Genomic DNA, 17,905 nt, shown 5'->3' with positions numbered 1-17,905 from the left:
CCTTTTAGTGAAGCTTCTTCAGTTTTGTTGATTGCATTTAACTAACTGTAAGTCATGTTCAAGTTTAATCCAAATAGCTATTACTTGATATTGACCGGTGGCTTTAGTAGAAATTAATGTTTATCAAACAACATACAAATGCATATTTAGCCAAACAGGTTTACTGAATATACATACTAAAAATACAAAATACTCAACATACAACAATAAAAAAACGAAGAAAAAAAACTGCAAAGCATATTGAGTAACAGAACTTATTGGAACACATGCATGTTTTAATTTCTTAAAGTCGTAGTTCACTCACCTTTAACTTTTAACAATATAAAGACTATTCATTGTGCATACATTATTATACAGTGTAAAAGAAATTGTTAACTTATTTGCATTTCACATTTATATGTGAAGAAAACACCAAAATGCACAAATGCAAAAAAGTTAACAATTTCTTTTACACTGTATAATTCACCCAACAAAGAATATGGCTGCTTTTTAAATAGTTAAAGTATATTCAATGAGTTCTCACCTTGTACGATCCATTAGAGTTCTTTCTTGAGTTAAAAGTCATTGAGCCTCCATAGAAATGGGAGGCTGTTACTATAGTGACCAGCAGAAGCTCGGCCAAGAGCAGCGCAGTGAAAGACATGTTGATCAGAACTGAGGTCTCATCATCGGAGAATGAGTTTTTATTATAACATAGGCCTACGTGATGGAGGAAATGATAATCTATGATCTGTCATCATACCAGAAAAGTTAATAATATTGAATAGTCTTAGTTACTGCTGAAGAATGATTGGCATTTAAAAATAATCAAATTGCCATTGAACATACAGCGATAATGTGGTCACAACATTTCAAAGGCATTTACAAAAGGATGCAACCACAAACTCACATCTGACTCATTATATCTTAAAACAAGGCATACTGCTAACACAATACACCCTGAAAAGAGAATTAACCAGTTGAGCTAGATATGCAAAGGAAATAACGTACAACTAGTCACTGATGCTGAACTTCCCTTTAATGGATCTACCGCTCATGTTTTTGGAATTTGAAATGTAATTAAAATGTCAATCATCAGCTTCATGTGCGAGTGAATACAATATTTCCGGTTCTTAAATTAATCAACATATCTACACTGTGTTCCAAATTATCACGCAAGTGACATAGTAGGATTTTAGTAAAAAGAAACATTTAGATTTTAGTTTTTGAATGAAAGGGTTTGTTTGTTTTATTTCCAATAAGCCTATCGTTTTAGATAACTGGTATCAATCTCAGACAGCTTTATTTAGTTTGCCAGGTTTTCTTAGTTAAACGGAAAACCCACTTAAAGAGCTTGTTCCACAACCCACGTTGTTAAGCAAGTCAAAGTTCTCATGCAACATGGGGAGAAAGAAAGATCTTTCTGGAGATGAAAAGCATTGAAACTGCTGTTGTCTCTGGAGTCTCGAGAACCCAATGCAGTTTGGCAGTTGTGTGTAAAGTTGTTTTTCCATTTACCTAAGAAGACTTGACAAACTACTTAACAAACCTGTCTGAGAGCGATAGTTAATCTAAAAAGATAGGACAAACACTTTCTTTGAAAAACTAAAATCTGAATGTTTATACTCAAAAATCCTACTGATATGTCACTTGCATAATCATTTGAAACACAGTGTTGCCTATAAACAAAATTTGCGAAACTACATACATCTATATGTGAAAATGGTTTGGAAGCAGTTTGCCTTCAGAAATCAGATAAAGGCGATATCAAAGAGGAAATTAACGGGAAATGACCTCCGATTGAAATTGTTAAAAGTTACATTTCCACACAAATATATCACAATTTATATTCTAAAGTACTTGATTCGGATTGGTTAGTTGCCTCAAATATCTGTAAAATATTTTTGTATAATGCCTATATAAACCCAGTGTTTTCACTCATTCATGGTCAATTCTTGTATGTTCAAAGTTACACTGTATTATATGCCCTCCCGTATCTTAGTTTTGATCTTCTGCCTGTTGTCCTTGATTTCCCTGTTTGCCTGTGTTTTCTGCCCTGGTGTTTATTGTCAGGATTATCTGCACAGTGTTTTGACTAATTGCTTGTTACATGGATTATGATTCTGGATTGTTCAATAAAAGCTGCTTGCGGATCCTTAGTTATACAAGTAGCTATATGAGTTATAGCTATATAGAGAGTTATAGCACTTTGTAACCAATTTATGCAAATCAAAGTTTAAAAAGCTGTCTGCGCCAAAGACTTAAAGCACATGCAGGTGAATAAAAGCCTTTTAAATTGACTTAATTATCCTGCTTTATTGCACTCTAATGTCTTCTGATTTAATTACAGTGACCTGTCACAGTTTAATCTATCCCGCCTCAGTTTTATAATGAACCTAAAAGATTAATAGCATTGTTTTTGCCTTTGGCAAAGCATTTGTCAATTGAAAAGAAAAGAACATCGAGAAATAGCTAATAGTTTGCTTATCACACGGCAAAGGCTGTAATCTAATGAAATATGTTGAGGCTGGTTTTAGAAAAAAGACGCATTGTTCACGCAAGCAGCTCATGATTCACATATACCTTCACACTATATGCTGCGAGCTATATCACTGCCAGTGCTGTGAGTTTAATGTGCATTTGTGACTATTCCTGTGTATCCAGTTTTGTTCTAGAGTTGATGTTACATTTGTAGGAATTTTGCACTTTGAGAGTCAGTTTATGATATAGCCTATATTTGAGTATTGTGTGTATCTTTGGATAGTTTACTAAATAAAACATTAGTGTACTTTTTGAAATCATAGCTAATTGTATATATTTATGTTGTGTTTAAATATATTTAACTTATAACATGCTTCATTAACAATTCAGTTATACAAAGTCATTGTAAAAATAAAAATAAATCAGCTAGCTATAGCCAGCCAATATTGGAGAGTAATTTTAGTGTATAGCTACTTATTTTTTAAAAAGGGTAGCTTGACTGTATATTATATGAGTAGCTTGTAATTTGTCTAACTACAGTTTCAGAGTAGCTTCCCCAACGCTGAATGCTTGTTTAATAGTATAGGCTAGAGTTTACCAACAACTGAAAATTCCCACAAATTCTGACATAATTTAAAAACTTTTAATTAGGGGCCAAGCACTGAAAGTGCGTAGGCACCTATTGTATCTGTTAACGTTCCTATTATTATTATTATTATTATTCCGCTCTGGGAGTCTATGGCAGCCCATAGAACTGCTTGCGGGAAAGTTATGAAATTTAGCACACATATAGAGGACAGTTTGAACTGTCACCACAGCAAATTTGGAGTCTCTAACTATATGCCTCTAGCGCCACCAACTGTCCAAAGTTTCACTCATGTTTCTGCTAATAACTTAGCCATAATAAAACCATAATAAAAAAATTAAAAAATGTCCCTCTGATTTCTTGGCACAGGACGATTCAATTGCACCATATGACGTCATTTTCCGTCATAATAATTTGTCCGCCATTTAGAATTTTCTGAAAAAACACATTTTTCAAACTCCTCCTAGGCCGTTGGAATTTATTGCAAAAAGTTATGTAATTCATGTCGATTCATCAAACCATTCTTGAATACCGCGCAAACTAATTTTACGTAGGGCAGAGTTGGCTGTCGCCATCTTGGCAGCGCGTCACTCAGCGTCACTCCCGGATAAACGAAAATGGTCAAAAAGGCGGTTTTTTTGGGTGTAGTTGAGGTGCCTGGATGCGGTAACTATGTCCGCCTAGCTTGACGTGATCAAGTTTGCTCAGGCTAAGGAGCTAATGTGCTACTGGCCTCACGCTAAAGTGACATCTGACTTGAAGAAGTACAGTAGGCCTAAAGCCAATAGTTAAAGTTCATGTTTTTGCCCTTCAAAATACAATAATAGTTAAAAGACATAACTAAACGTGAGACTATGTGTATTGTGATGCATTAGTAATGCAACTTACAATATTTGCTCTGAGCGTGTGTGTGAAAAATTCATGCGCATACATGTCAGTCAGCGCGGCAGTTAAAGGGTTAGTTCGCCCATTTAAGACATGAAATTGTATGCAATCCTTACCAGCACTATAGTGCATACACACTGACCCACTCTGTTGTCACCTCCCTGGTCAGAGTTCTGGACGCTGGAAGTTTTTCAATAAAGTAGCCTACTCCCGGTTATTTTCCGGGGCCAAAAAACTGTGCGTTTTTACGTGAAAAAATGATTTGCGTTTCAAAGCTTGATTAATTTACCAAACAAAAAACCCGCCGGTCAAAATTCATACCTCAGTTTTAATCGGCACTATTTTCTATCCATTTCTATCAATCCGCGCTGCTGTCAACGTCAACAGTGCGCACGTTCCGATCAGCTGTTCCATAGTGTTTACACAATCGATTGACAACGACATAAAAAGTATTAAATTAACATTGGTGCGAACTTGTAAATTCCCAGGCTGTGACCACAAGGATGTGCCGGGATCAAAGTTCAGATTCCATCGTTTTCCTCTTTCGAATATAACTATGAGACAGCTTTGGCTGGTTGCCATCGGCTACTCTGCGGGAGCTAAAATATCCAGAATAAAGGATTTTCGTGTGTGTAGTGCTCACTTCAGCGAAGACGATTACATCCCCAACCAAGGAGGAAAAGGAAAATTAAAGAGTTTTGCTGTACCAGTACCACGGGTAAGCTCCATTTACTAACTTTATGATCCCATGTCTAAACTGTACGGTAAACAAGCTGATGTTTAGATTCCATTATAAAACACGTGAAAAGATGTCTAATATAAAACCAGTATATAGGGATATTGGTACAATTTGCTGAGAAAACTATTTGATTGAACACACACACAATTGAGGTTTTGTGTTGCAATCAATAACATTTGATTTGATCTTGTATACTCCGGTTCATAAAGGTATCCCTTTGGCGTTGTGCTAAAATTACTTTCATCATCTGTTCCGTCTGACATTGTGCTAAAATTGGTTTCATCATCAGAAGTTTCGCAGTCAGACATGTTGTCAGCGAGTCGCGGTATCAACAGCTGATCGGAACGTGCGCACTGTTTACGTTGACAGTAAAGCGGATTGATAGAAATGGATAGAAAATAGTGCCGATTAAAACTGAGGTATGAATTTTGACCGGCGTGTTTTTTGTGTGGTAAATTAATCAAGCTTTGAAACACAAATCATTTTTTCACGTAAAAACGTCTCAGGTTACTATTGTAACCATAGTTCCCTGAGAACAGGGAACGAGACGATGCGTCCATCGACGCCATGGGAACGCCCCCAGCGTGACTGCGTCTGAAGCATCTATGTCAACTAGTCCAATGGAAAGAATGAGCGTCACGGGCGGGTGACGTCATGACCAGGATATGATAAAAGCACATCCGGTGCAAACCGGCATTAGCTTCGAAAATTGCCGAAGCAAGCCGATCACAGGGATGCAGGAAGTATGGCAGGGTGACGCATCGTCTCGTTCCCTGTTCTCAGGGAACTATGGTTACAATAGTAACCTGAGACGTTCCCTTACGAAGGGAACTCAACGATGCGTCCATCGACGCCATGGGAACGAGAATACCCAAAGCGCCAGAATTCCAAGTACCTGAGTGTCAGTCTGTTGTAACTAAGCACTAAGCACCTGAGAACCTGGGGCAGCATCCAGGTCCAAACTGTAAAACCTGACGAATGTGAGCGGTGAGGACCAGCCTGCCGCATCACAAACGTCTTGGAGGGAAACCCCAAATAACAAGGCTTTAGAGGCCGCCATACCTCTCGTTGAGTGAGCTCTGACCACCAAGGGACACGGATGGTCAGAGTACTCGTATGCAAGTGAAATAGCCTCGACTATCCACTTGCTAACCGTCTGTTTAGAAGTAGGAAGACCCTTCTTAGGTGATCCAAAGCAAATAAATAACTGGTCGGACTTCCTCATAGAAGATGTCCGATGAACATAAGTATCCAGTGCTCGCACTGGACACAAGAGGTTCAGCCTTTCCTGGTCCGCAGATGTAAAAGGAGGAGGACAGAAAGCCTGCAGCACGATAGGCCTCGGAATCAAGGTCGGCACCTTAGGGACGTATCCCTGTTTTGGATATAAGAATGCCTTGACCATCCCCGGTGCAAACTCAAGGCAAGTGGGGGAAACCGAAAGGGCCTGAAGGTCTCCAACTCTCTTAAGGGACGAAATAGCTAGCAGAAAGATAGTCTTAAGGGTAAGAAATTTCTCTGAAACCGAATCTAAGGGCTCGAATGGAGCCCTAGACAGGCCTTCTAGTACTAATGCCAAATCCCAAGCTGGCACCCTAGTGCGAGTTGCAGGCCTCAGCCTCAGTGTGCCACGAAGGAAACGTGTAATCAGGGGGTCTCGACCCAACGATGTACCCCCAACCAGGGCGTGGTAAGCCGCAATGGCCGCCACGTAAACCTTAAGTGTGGAAGGACATAAACCTGACGTAAAGCGCTCCTGCAAGAACTCGAGTACTGTGTTCACAGAACAGTTAACCGGATCCCACTGATGTCGGTGACACCATACAGAAAAAACTTTCCATTTCAGCGCATATAGTTTCCTAGTAGCTGGAGCTCTGGAGCTTAGGATGGTCTCAGCAGCCTCAGCTGAGAGACCACTCTCTATGAGTTGGGCCCCCTCAGAGGCCAAACCCACAGGTTCCAAATCTCTGGCCGAGGGTGAAATATTGTGCCCCCGGCCTGAGACAGAAGGTCTCTCCTGATCGGGATCTCCAAGGGAGGACCGTCTAAGAGATGGATCAGGTCCGCAAACCAGATCCGACTCGGCCAGCGTGGTGCTACAAGCAGTAGGCTTATTCCGTACTGGCGGACTCGTTCCAGAACTCCTGGGAGCAGAGCAACAGGGGGAAATGCGTACAGACGTAGCCTCGGCCACGTCTGCACCATAGCATCCAGCCCCAGGGGGGCTGGGTGAGTAAGGGAGAACCAAAGTGGACAGTGCGTCGTGTGCTGAGACGCAAACAGATCCACCTCTGCTTGGCCGTAAAACTCCCAAATTTTCTCCACCGCCTCGGGGTGGAGTCTCCAATCCCCTGGCCTCAGCTCCTGCCTCGACAGGATGTCTGCCCCCACATTCTGGTCCCCAGGAATATACACTGCCCTCAGGGAGAGTACCTTCCCCAGAGACCACAGGAGGATCTGGTGCGCCAGTTTGCAGAGCGGACGCGACCGCAGACCCCCCTGACGGTTCAGATAAGAGACCACTGATGTGTTGTCTGTTCGTAAAAGAACATGATGGCCCCTCAGGTCTGGGAGAAACTGTCTCAACGCATTGAAGACAGCCATCATCTCCAGGCAATTGATGTGCCACGAAAGATGATGACTTTTCCACAGACCCTGAACCGAGCGGCCTTCCATTACCGCTCCCCAGCCGGTGAGGGAAGCATCTGTCGAGATCGTAACACGATGGCAAAGAGCTCCCAATACCGGACCCTGGGTTAAGAACCAATGTTTCCTCCATATAATTAAGGCACGAAGGCACCGCCGCGTGACCTTGATCATACGAAGTGGGTTTCCCCTCGGGGAGAACCCTCTGGTCCTTAGCCACCACTGTAAAGGTCTCATGTACAGCAGGCCAAAAGGAATCACGTTGGACGCTGCCGCCAAGAGACCCAACAGTCTCTCGAACTGTTTCACAGTGCGTGACTGGCCTAGCTTTAGCTCTTTGGTGGCTGTCAGGATAGCAGCTACACGAACGGGCGATAGAGTGGCCCGCATCGTCACTGAATCCCATACCACACCAAGGAAAGTGGTTCTCTGTACTGGAGAAAGAACACTCTTCTTGGCGTTGAGCCTCAACCCCAACATCTGCATATGAGCGAGAACGACACCTCGGTGCCGAACCGCCGACTGCTCTGATTCCGCCAGAACCAGCCAGTCGTCGATGTAGTTCAGAATACGTATGCCCTGAAGCCTGAGAGGGGCTAGAGCTGCATCCACGCATTTCGTGAACGTGCGGGGTGATAAAGCTAGACCGAAAGGAAGAACCCGATATTGGTATTCTTTGCCCCCGAAAGAAAACCTTAGGAACTTCCTGTGCTGAGGGAGGATGGAGATATGGAAGTAGGCGTCCTTCAGATCTATCGTGACAAACCAGTCCTCGGATCTGATTTGAGTCGCGATCTGTTTGAGTGTCAGCATCTTGAACTTGAGTTTCTGTACTGAACGATTCAACAGACGAAGATCTAAAATGGGACGCAACCCCCCATCCTTTTTTGGAACAATGAAATAACGGCTGTAAAAACCCGACTCTCTGTCGGGTGAGTACACCTGTTCTATAGCTTCCTTTGCTAACAGGGCCTTTACCTCTTGCTCCATTACCAGAGCCTGCTCGGGATGCACCACTGTGGGCAGCACCCCGTTGTAACGAGGAGGACGAGAACCAAACTGGATTCTGTATCCTTTCTCTACAATCTGCAGGACCCAATGAGAAATATTCGGCAGAAGCTTCCACGCTGCCAGAAAATTTACTAAGGGAACCAGCCTCTCGAGGCTGGTCTCTGGTGTTATCGAGACAGCCAATTCCGGAGCCTGAAACATAATGGCAGGAACTACCTGAACTGGCCGCTCTAAGGCCCCCCTCAGAGGGCGCGAAACCGATGCTGTGCCGCAGCATAGCATCAGCGACTCGGTGGAGACCGCTGCGCCCTGAAGCACCGAGGGTGGCAGGGTTGGCAGAACGGTCTCGTGAGGACCCCGAAATGGAACGGGCACCGTAAAATGAGGTGTACACCGCTCCACTTCGGTCGGGGCTGTCCTCACAGGCCTGATGCGTGAACATCAGGACCTTTTTTTTTTAACCGAAGTCTTCTTCGCCTGAAGAACGGTCCTCAGATCCGGCTTCGACTTAGAAGACTTCGGTTGAGAGGGTTGCGTCTGTCTCCAGTCTCTACGTGGAGGTGCACGAGATGCAACACTCTCTTTCTGATGCACACGATATGATGAGCTCGACGGCTGGGGCTGCTCACGCCCAGCAGCCCCAGGGGGCTGGACACGGCGAGGGATAAACTTTTTAAAAGCGTCAGCTTGTTTTTTAGACTCCTGAAATCTCTCGACGACCGCGTGGACTGCGTCGCCGAAGAGACCAGAAGGTTCAAGCGGAGCATCTAATAAAAAAGCTCGATCTTTTTCTTTAATCTCTGACAGATTTAACCATAAATGTCTCTCAGTAGCTACCAAGGCTGCCATAGACCGCCCAATTGCTCTGGCGGTCTCCTTAGTAGCCCTGAGAGAAAGATCGGTAGCCCGACGAAGTTCTCGAATATCGTCATGAGAAATTCCCTCACTACTATCCAGATCCCCCAGCAGGTCAGCTTGATAAGCCTGAAGCACTGCCATTGTGTGCAGACATGCTCCAGCTTGACCTGCTGCCGTATAAGCTTTGCCCACTAAAACCGAGGTGGCTTTAAGCGGTCTAGTGGGCAAAGCCGAGGCTTTCAGGGACGATGCGGGACCAGGCGAAAGATAGCTGGCTAAATTCTGTTCCGCCTGGGGCATCGCCTCATAACCATACTCTTTTAGCCCTCTTATTCTCGAATAAGTGTTAACTTGAGGGCTAAAAAGTCGTGAAGAGTAAGGTTTATTCCACGATTTCGATATTTCATTATGAAGATCGGGAAAAAAGGGAAGCCCTCGTGGTGGAGATAATGTCGTGGAAGATAAAAAGCGCTCATCTAATTTACTTTTAGGACGAGCGCCTTTATTCTCAGATGGCCATTCAATATTTAATTTCTCTACAGCCCGTGACATAACATCCACCAGCTCATCATATGCTGGGGAAATAAATTGTGAATCTCTTTCCCCCATGTGTGTGCTTTCACTCTCCATACTCATAACATCGACCTCCTCGGAGGAAGAGCATTGAAGTAATGGAGGGCTCTCTCCCCGGGCGGAAGAAACCGCAGTGCGTGCTTCCGACACCGGGGGGAGAGCGCTGGATCTTCCGGGTAAGGAAGGAGAAAAGGCCCGCGGACCCGTCTCCAACCCCTCCGAAAGATCCTTTTGCGATCCCCAGGAATGCATTCTCCGCGCCGCCTCGGCAGACGCGGGTCCTGATCCCTGAGGATCGCGAGCCTGCCCACTCTTTTCATCAAAGAGTGACAGGCGAGAGCGGAGCATGCGGAGCGGTAGCATTTCACAGTGTTGACACTCAGCCCCCTCGAAGGCTGAGACCGCATGCTCCACTCCCAAACAAATGACACAAAGCTCGTGTGTGTCCCCACCCGTTAAATAACGCGGGCAGGGAGGAACACACTGCTTGTACACTTGTTTCGCCATAACGTTTCCGAATAAATTGCAACAGACAACAATAAATAGACAGAGACAGTATAACACAGATCGCTTGCTGAGGCAACAGAAGCTAATGCCGGTTTGCACCGGATGTGCTTTTATCATATCCTGGTCATGACGTCACCCGCCCGTGACGCTCATTCTTTCCATTGGACTAGTTGACATAGATGCTTCAGACGCAGTCACGCTGGGGGCGTTCCCATGGCGTCGATGGACGCATCGTTGAGTTCCCTTCGTAAGGGAACGCACAGTTTTGTGGCCCCGGAAAATAACCGGGAGTACTTTATTGAAAAACTTCCAGCGTCCAGAACTCTGACCAGGGAGGTGACTACAGAGTGGGTCGGTGTGTATGCACTATAGTGCTGGTAAGGATTGCATACAACTTCAATGGGCTTCAACTTTCTTAAATGGGCGAACTAACCCTTTAAGTTCGTAGAGAGCTTTATTCAGTCCATTTTAAATTCTGATAGATATTACCTAAGAAGTTCAAGTAAATGCACTAGAAATCCACGCTCATGTAAGGGACGGAGAGAAAGCACTGACACCTGCAGGATTTCATCTGACGGTACTTTTTATTTAACACTAAAAAGTTAAATAAGCAGTCTATCTGTTCCGTAAGATCAACGGTACCGCAGAACGAGTGTAGCGTCTACATCTTAGACGTTTTTAAATCTGAACTCCAAAAAGCAACAAAATTGTCAGACATCCATGAGTGCGTGTTCACAGAGGAAAACAACTTAAAAAAAGCGCTGGTTGTTCTTTCGATACTCGACAACGACGGAATCCAACGGCGTGGTCGAAGGTATAAGGCGTGTATTAAATTTTGTGAAATAAGAAATTAAACGATCCCCGAAAAAAGTATAAACGGTACATAACACGGTAGAAAAGGCAAGTTACATTTAGCTGACGCTTTTATCCAAAGCGACTTACAATTGCTGTATTTCAGAGGTCGCATGCCTCTGGAGCAATTAGGGGTTAAGTCAGGGCTGCCAACTCTCACGCAATTGACCCAATTCTCACGCTCTCACGCCACACCCCCGATTTCTCACGCTGAAGTGTCAACCCGGTCGGTCAAATGCCTGAAAGATGAGTTTATCTATATATCTACCTGTTGAGCCACTCGTGATCGACTAGTTATACCGCAAATTAGGTAAAAATACTCTGTAATCTAGAGCGAGCGTGCATGCGAGACAGATATTGTGCTCCAAACCGCGCGCGCGCACGGCAGAGAGGTGAGCGAGAGACGTTGCGTCATAGGTCCCCCCCCCCCCGTTGGAGAAGTCTCACGCCAAGCTAAACTCAAAAGTTGGCAGCTCTGGTTAAGTGTCATGCTCAGGGACACATTGGTGTCTCACATTGGATTCGAACCCGAGTCTCTCACACCAAAGGCATGTGTCTTATCCACTGCGCCATCACCACCCAAAAGTTCAGCAGCAGGAATCACCTGAGGTGATGTGATGGCTAACAGACAGCAGACAAACGGCTAGTGAAGGCAGCGAGAATCCACCTGTCACTCAAGTGGCCACGCCCTTGATTATGCAGCATTTTAAGGCTTAATATAATTTAAACGGGTGAGTTATAAAAATAAAATAACCCCCCTCACACTTGTCATGAAGGGCAAATATAGCTGTATAGACCAAAACCACTTTTTGCACCAGGCTGTAAAGATTTTTTTTTTCTGCTGTAAAGTTGGGTATATTAACATGGGGGAGATACAGATTTGACTCACTTTTGCAGCCAGCCTCAAGCGGCCAGTCGATGAATTGCAGTCCTTATTGGTTTCAAGAGAGAGACCGGGAGGTTGCCGCTTGGTCATCAAAAGTATGACATGAGGCTACATGCTGCGTTTCGGCACAGTGCAACCTACTGGTTCGGAGATATAAAAAAAATAGTATTTTTGCTTATAACTTCTGAACAGTTTGTCCAAAAATCATAAAAGTTTTTGATTAGATTTAGGGCGTCATGCCGAGTCGACTGATATCCAATGTTCTCATATCGACTATTTTCGGCGTCGGCCATTTTTAAATTTTGTACCAAAACTCTGTATTTTATGAACGCATAAACGTATCATTACGAAACTCGGAAACTGTCATCAGTTTGATGCCCTGAATGAGCCTGAGAAGTTTCGAACCAGCACCACCTAGTGGTAAAATTAAATTTTCAAATGCTTTTAACTCTGGGTGTGGTTGACTTATTTTCACGGGAGTTATCTCATTAGGTTTCTGAATCCTTGCAGAGTCCAACGATACCAAACATTCTAGGTTTCGCCTTACGGTTTGTGTAGCATTGTGATTTAGCGCTTAAAAAACATTTACCAATATATTCGAAAACCAGAGGTGGAAAGATTAATAAAATATTCTACTCAAGTAAAAGTACTACTTCTTCAATGAAATTTTACTTAAAGGTATAGCGGAGGATTTTCTTTTTCCGGGTGGGTAGCCTATACTATTGGTCCACCTAAGTGTCAATCATTCTGGTGATATGTTTACGTAAGGCCGTCGTACGTGCTCGGCCCTTCTGCGCATGCGCACTTTCAGGTGTATTATGTGTGATGAGTTACGGTTTCAGCCATTCCTTTGAAAATGGCTGAGGGTCGAAAGAGAAAAAATGTAAATGAAGTGTACGATAAGAAGAGAAAGGCCGTAGTATATAGAAACAAGTCCAGAGTGATTTTGGGTGAATATTTCACACGCTGGCGTGCGCTAAAAGCACAGGTTGGGCTTCCCACTGATGCCGCAGTCAAGAAGATTCTACTACACAGCTAAAGTTTGTCATGCTATTTGGAGAAATCCATTTAAAATCACTGCTAGTAAAAGTTAATGTAAGCTATGATTAGTGATGCTAGCCCTGGCACAAGTCATGCACCGCGTAGACACGGTAAACATCTCGGTAACACTTTACAATATGGGTACACTAATATTCATTAATTCATGTTTAACTAATGCACAGATAATCATGAGTTAATGTATGACTCATGAAGAACTAAACCATTAATGAATTATTACTGCATCAGCAACTAATAAAGAGTCTATATGATTAATAGTTTAAGTAATAAATGAAATCCTATCAATTAAATGTGTCATTGTGTATTAATTCCTTAATAACATATTTTATTAACTAATAGTGTAAATGAATGTTTAATTACCACAATGGGTCAAAGCAATGTACTTAAACTTCCAGTTGTCTGCTTTAATTAATAATTAGCTAATGATTTGAAAAGGAATCATTATGTTATGACTTTACTTGTTGAGGCACATGACTATCATGCAATTGTTAACTATCATGCAACAATTGAATGACTATCATGCAATTGTTAACATAACTAATTGTTAAGTAATATGTAATTTTGGTTATGACATCCACACTATGGATTTCAATTTCCAGCCTTCTTCAACTAGGATTAACTGTGCCAGATGAACTGCCACATCCAATAGTTCATGGCACAGGAGAGTGTCAGGTTAAGCTTGAGCTCGAGGATTTAAAGGCAGAACACTGAGAATATGTAGCCGGGCTCTGCTATTTCATAACACTGTGTCTAGACCGGACAAAGACACTAGAACCCATTATAATCAGTGATAATACATTGGATGCGACACAATGCTACATGACACAACAAAACCCCGACAGTAAACTGATGTCACTCTATTTCTGACGTACTCTAAGCTCTTGCGCTACTTCTGTTATGAAGGACAAATGGACTTGCAATGGTCTGTCATGTCCTGTGTAGACAGCTGTAATGGTCTCGTCCAGTTTAAACACGGTGTAACACTGGTCAGGAGTTCAGATTCTGGTGTGCTGATATTTGTGTGCAGCCCAACTTACCCATCCGTCAGACACTCTCTGACATTACATTCACTGCATGTGCAACTGTCAAACCCCATAACCATAATGACATATTACTTAACAATTAGTTAATAGTCATGTGCCTCAACAAGTAAAGTCATAAAATAATGATACCTGTGCAAATCATTGGCTAATGATTAATTAAAGCAGACAACTGGAAGTTTAAGTACATTGCTTTGACTCATTGTGGTAATTAACACAATAATTTACACTATTAGTTAATAAAATATGTTATTAAGGAATTAATACACAATGACACATTTAATTAATAGCATTTAATGTATTACTTAATCTATTAATCATATAGACTCTTTATTAGTTGCTGATGCAGTAATAATTCATTAATGGTTTAGTTTTTCATGAGTCATACATTAACTCATAATTATCTGTGCATTAGTTAAACATGAATTAATGCATATTAGTGCACCCGTATTGTAAAGTGTTACCAACATCTCAATTTGTCTAAAGTAGCCTTATGACCAAATGGTAAATGGTATCATGCTGAAATATTCTAAAACCTTGTGTGTTCATTTTCGATAATTACAATGTGTTCACCATTGTATTTATTACACAAATGCAACAAGCTACTTCTCCATTGCATATCATGTCTTGAGTCCTCGGTCACTCAACACGTTTAATAGGCGTTCCCTCTCGGGAGCAAATAGAGCAGGGGTCTCCAACCTTTTTTCATTTGAGAGCTACTTTTTAAAAAAAGATAGTGGCCGAGAGCTCATGTAATACAATACTTTAATCTCTTAAATAATGTCTCATAACTCTCATATTAACAACTATCTAAACTGTTTTTGTAGGCCCATATATGTCACCCTTAAATGTCAGAGAAAAGAACAGAATCAGAGATACATTTTTCTAAAGAAAATTGTACTTTGCATATTATACTGTAAAAACAAAACATAATTATAGTTGATTTTATAGTGCATCTTAACTAGAGATGAAATGGCATGGAAGTTTCATTTCATGATTATAGTGACCAAAATGATCACGGTTATCACAGAATCCTGTTCAAAAAGTACTAATACTACACAATAAAATCAATACACTAAGTTGTATGTCGAAAACCAGCAAATGACAAATATAATTAGCATTAATATGCACTTTTTGTTTACATGAATATTAAAATAACAACATTAAAAATGATGGCCAGATTTTAAAGGAGTACTGGACATTATCTACTAGTATGCAGCCTACAAGTTCAAATAAAGTTTTGACAAAAAAGATGTATAAAAAGAAACCTTGCATATTTCAGCCTTTTAATCATTTTTATAAAAAGAATGAGTCAAAAAAAGATAAATTACTGACTTTTACAATGCACATTAGCTTATCTTTTATTATTAATAGTAAAATTCGGTCCGGTTTTCCCGTGGCGTCTGTCGTTGCTATGCAACCATGCACTGCGCTCTCTACAATGACAAAGAAGTTTTAGCTAATGCATTTTTTCATCTCACTGCGCCTGGAAAAAATGAGCGCGTCGCTTCAATTATGAGCTTCCTACATTTGAAATAACGAACTTGAGCGCGCAAAAGACGCGATATGTGAACGGCCCCTTGGCGAGCTACCTCCAATCAGGCCACGAGCTACTGGTAGCTCGCGAGCGACGTGTTGGAGACCCCTGAAATAGAGTGTTGCGCATGTGCATTTTAAAAAAAATTGGAGAGGGCGGGTCTTCTCTAAAATTCGGAAAGATCCTCCGCTATACCTTTAAAGGTGCATTGCGCAACAATTCATGTTAAAAATACACGTTTTCTAACCCATACATGCATAAACAATTGCCTGATGGACTGAATGAGCCCTTCTCTGATCACTGCAATTGCCTCTATAATCCTGTACAGTAAAATAAATAAGAGGGATTCGGGTTCGAATTTGAGACTGGGCGTGACGTCATGCGCGTTCACGCTCACCAGGCTATGTCTCGCAGGTTTGTGTTTTCGCCGGCGCCGCCATTCTCCGCATCAGCGAAGACAACTCGTGCGTCAAAGGTAGAAGATGGATTCAAAGAGACCGGCTTGTAGTCCATTCCAAACCCCAACGCAAACTCCACGTAAAGTAAAGAAAAGAAAATTGTCGTCTAGTGCCACCAAAAGGTCCAAATTGGAGTCAGACAAGCGTCGGAGTAAGACGAGAGTCTACCTCGGGAAGGCATTCAACAAATGGAGAGATCTCCGGTCTGCTCTTGGTCTCAAACGGGATCCTCAGTTGGCTTTTTTCTTGATAAAACGGTAAGATATAGCCCAGTCTCTAATGTTTGATACGGCCAATCTATGTATGACAACAAATGACGATGCGTAAAATGTGTAATGCTTTAGCGTAAGCTAGATACATGTACAATCAGAATTGGTTTTACTACCATTGTTAGTGAACAGTTTCATAAACTAGGAATTGTATTCGGAAGAATAGTACAACATGAAACATAAAACATATCCAATAAAAGATGCTAACTATGTTTTTGTGTATGGCCTACCGGTAACGTTAGCCTTGTGTCCATTGCTAACATGCTAAGGTGTTCATGTCATTGACCAACAAGGAAGAACGCCGTTGCATTGGCTATATTGTATTTTTCGGTAAAAATAGTAAATTGTTCCCGTGAATGTGGTACATTTTGTATGTAGTATATATGAGGTATGTGGGAGCTCGTATTCTATCAAAACGAGGAAAACGTAAAATATTTTGGTATTGTGATAAAATACATGTTTTATTCTGAACATTGCAGGAAGGGAAATACAATGGTAAAGGGGTAAATATTTTTACTTTACTCATACTGTTTAGCAGACTAACTATTTACTAAATAAAGTATTGACACATTTCACATTAATGTTTGTCAGTGTGTATTGTCCCTGTCAAAATATCTACTAAATAAATCAGCGCTACATGTAGTTTAGTGATTAGCAAAACAGTTCAAGATTCTTGAGTGTGATATAACATGCTGATAAAATGACCGATAATTAGACAGAAATTTTGAGTAAATTATAACAGAAAAAGGATGTATTTTTATTGGAATATTCTACTTAGCAGATCAATAACAGGCTGAACCCCGCAAGTCTTCGGCGGATTAGCCTGTTTGGCTTTTATGAAAACGTCATGGTGACATTTGATTGTTTATTACCTTGAGACATTTGAGTGAACGATGTTGACCAACTGTGTATGGTATGATTATTATTTTGAGCTTTTGCGAAGTAATCAATTATATTGTTCATGAACGTGTTTTCATAACAATATAATCATAGGTGGATACAGTAAAACATAAACAAAGTTTTCTACTACCCCCGTTTTTCCCCTCACACATAAGAGTAATTTACTCAAATGTCTTTCCTTCCATATTTTTGAAATGACTTGCAGATTTATAACTTTATTACCACTGAAGACATTTTGGCTGTACACCAAAGATCTGTGCGGCAGATGCTCCTTTAGTTATGAACAGCTCGTGCTCGTGCATGCGTGCGTGTGCGTGTGGTCCATGAGCGTGCACAACTATGGTTGCAGTTTCGCTTGTCGCCAGAGGGGGCGTAGTTCTGCAAAAACTCAGAGACTTGCGTTTTGCACCTTTAAGTACAAGTAAAATTACCGGTCTAAAAATCTACTCAAGTAAAAGTAAAAAGTAGCTCATTTAAAATTTACTCAAGTAAAAGTTACTGAGTTACTTTTTTAACAGTGGGGGGTGGGTGAAGAGTGGGTGGGGTGGGGTGGGGGTACTCTCCCGTGTAGGGTTGTAATGGTATGAGATTTTTACAGTATGATAACGTCTCAGAAAATATCACGGTTTACAGTATTAA

The sequence above is a fragment of the Siphateles boraxobius genome, unplaced genomic scaffold (assembly GCF_051911475.1).
Source record: "Siphateles boraxobius isolate OS27281-9 unplaced genomic scaffold, OSU_SipBor_1 31, whole genome shotgun sequence".
Taxonomy (NCBI): domain Eukaryota; kingdom Metazoa; phylum Chordata; class Actinopteri; order Cypriniformes; family Leuciscidae; genus Siphateles; species Siphateles boraxobius.
This window is presented reverse-complemented; position numbering follows the sequence as displayed.